Raw genomic sequence first — 3,406 nt, forward strand, 5'->3', positions numbered from 1 at the left:
TTATGTGACATTATCATACACCCTTGAATACATAAAAAAATGATCCCACTAATCCTTTAACTAGTATTGGCTGATAGAAACCAATATTCAGCAAAACTTGACGAGAAGTCCAATCTTCAAGGATTCAAATGCCCGTGGAACCCATCACTCGAAGCCGAGCTCGTTAGTTTCAAGAATATGTCAATGTGTTAACCCGAGGATTTTTCATGGAGAATAAATTTAAGGATGATGCTTGAAGACCACTTAGCCCTCACGTGACACTCCTTCAATGGAACCCGCAGGAATTGGAATTGAAAGATCAAGGGAATCGCTAATTATGAAAGATTATCAAGAGAATCATCACTTATGGAAGCTTCTAGAAGTTACTTAATATATATTTTCTTTTATTATAAGTTTTCATATAGTATAATTCCATAACTAGATCTTTCCTTATAGTTAGACTTACCTTTTGGTTTGTTTCCTTATTATTTGTTGCCTTTTATTTTCCTCAATGAGCTCTATATAAGGTCCTTGCTTATCATTGTAATAGGAACTTTTTTACATCTTGAATCAAATTTTACTTTTATAATTTTTTAGTGTTAGAGAGTGATTTCCTCGCATTTAGAGTCTTAAATCGGGTCTTTGGAGTGATTCCATCGGTTCGTGGCTTTCAATCCTTTGCAGCGGGATTTAGCCTATTGTTTGTATTTTAGCCTATGGATTGATTTCAGGTTCGAGACTTATTCTCATGGTTGGTTATCATCCATACTAATTCACATTCTCTGCACTATCTTTTCTTATTCCTTATCTTTTCTTTGATCCATATTCTTAATCTATTGGTTCTATTGAACTTTGTGGGTAAGGAAAATACATTGGGTATAATTATACATGGTCGGACCTTGTTATCTGGTATCAGAGCCTTACGCTCAAGTTTTCTATCAATTTGAGTCGATCCTAGTCAAGTTTTGTTCCAAGAGCCAAAAGAAAGAGCAAAAACAGGTAAAAAAAAGCAAACAAATCTTCATCCTCACCAATAAATAACATCTACCCCTAGTCACTCTCAAATACTCTACACTTCTACTTAAAAATCAAACACGAGTGTAGTGATTCAGGGTGAAACCAGCTAGAATCCTATTACGCTTAGAACATGGAGTTCATTGTTTGCTATTATTTTCTAAACCTATGTATTTTCATTGTAAGGGGCTCATGGAATAAAATGTGGATTGTGGAACACCATGCAATCTAACAACCTTTTTGAAAAATAATGAAGCAACATGCGAAGCATCAATGGTTTTTGTGCATGGAATAAAATGTGCCATTTTAAAAAATCGATCAACCACAACAAACATTGAATCTTTACCGGACCTACTCCTAGGCAACCCTAATATGAAATCTATCGAAATATCAATCCAAGGGGATTCAGGAATAGGTAAATGAGTATACAAATCATGTGGATGAACAGTAGACTTTGAAGAGAGGTATGTTGTATACTGACGAATTGCAGCTTCAACTTCGGCTTTCATTCGTAGAAAAAAAAAATGTTCCTGCAACAAATTAAGTGTCTTGTTCCTACCAAATGTCCTATCAAACCCCTAGAATGACTTTTCCAAATAAAAAATTCTCTCATAGAGCATTTAGGCATGCACAATTTATTTTCTCGCAAAAAATACCCATCATGTACATGATATTTTTCAAATGCATGTGAATTATATTTAGCAAATATATTGGAGAAATCAGGGTCAATTGCATATAATTCTTTCAAATACGAAAAACCTAATAGCTTAGATTCAAGTGTGGTAACAAATGCATCTGCGACGATGTTTTCTTTACGCTTCTTGTATTTAACAACATAGGGAAATGTGTCAATGAAGGAGATCCATCGGATGTGTCTCATGCTCAACTTACTTTGGGATTTGATATGCTTGAGGGATTCATGATCAATGTACGCAACAAACTCACAAGGACGTAAGTAATGTTGCCATGTTTGCAAGGCCTGCACTAATGAGTACAATTCATTATCGTAGGTTGAGTAATTCAAGGCAGCGCGAAGTAGCTTTCATTGAAAAATGCAACGGGTCTCTTTTCTTGGGAAAGGACGGCACCAATACCTACACCAAAAGCATCACAATCAAGTTCAAATAGTTTAGAGAAATCAGGTAAAGCAAGTACGGGTGTACATGTAAGTTTCAATTTGAGAGTATCAAAAGCACTTTTTTGTTCACTTTCCCACTCAAACTTATTGTCATTTTTGGTAATTGCAGTTAAGGGTGCTGAATAGTGCTGAAGTTCTACACAAATCGATGGTTGAAACTTGCAACACCATGGAAACTACGGACATAACGTACACTCGTAGATGTAGGCCACTCTTGGATGGCTGCAACCTTCGCAGGGTATACACATACTCCATCTTTTTCTACAGTAAAACCCAAAAAGCTGCACTTGTCGACACAAAAGTCACACTTTTTAAGTTAGCATATAAATTTTCAGCCCGTAAATATCTAAAACTGCTTGTAAATGTTCAACACGTGTTTCAATAGAAGTACTGTAAATAAGTATGTCATCAAAGTATACTACAACAAAATTATTTATAAAATTTCTTAAAACATGATTCATCAATCACATGCACGTACTTTGGGCATTAGTAAGTCCAAATGGCATAACTAACCACTCTTATAGACCAATTTTCCATTCATCACCTTGATTCATCTAAATTTGGTGATAGCCATTTTTTAAATCAATTTTTGGAAAAATTACAGAACCACATAAATTATCAAGCATGTCATCTAGTCTAGGAATGGGACGATACTTAACTGTTATAGCATTGACGGCTCAGAAATCCACACACATGCGCCAACCTCCATCTTTTTTTGGCATCGATAGGATAGGTACAATACAAGGACTTAGGCTTTCATGAATCCAACATTCGCTCAGTAGATCTTCCATTGGCCTTCGTATTTCTTTTACCTCATCCGGGTTGGCTCTATAGGCTGGCTTATTAGGAATTGATGCTTCTGGGACAAAATCAATTTGATGCTCAATTCTACGAGTGGGTGGTAAACTATGGGGTACTTATCAGGAAAAACATCATCATATGCCTGCAATAAGTTAGCAAACTAGATGAAAGTTTGTTAGAGTCATTCATGGAAAAATATGCCTACAAACTTGAACTCCAAGGTGAGTACCAAATTCATGCTACTTTTAATGTTTCTGAATTAAACATTTTTGATGTAGCAGATGAATATCTTGTTCAGGAGAACAAGAAAGGTTTTCAAGAATTAGGGAATGACGAGGGCGTCCAATCTTCAAGGATTCAAATGCCCGTGGGACCCATCACTCGAAGCCGAGCTCGTCAGTTTCAAGAATCCATCATTGGGTTGACCCATAAATTTTTCATGGAGAATCAATTTAAGGATGATGCTTGGAGACC

This window comes from Andrographis paniculata, unplaced genomic scaffold (genome assembly GCF_009805555.1).
Source record: "Andrographis paniculata isolate CXL003 unplaced genomic scaffold, ASM980555v1 Contig80END, whole genome shotgun sequence".
NCBI lineage: Eukaryota > Viridiplantae > Streptophyta > Magnoliopsida > Lamiales > Acanthaceae > Andrographis > Andrographis paniculata.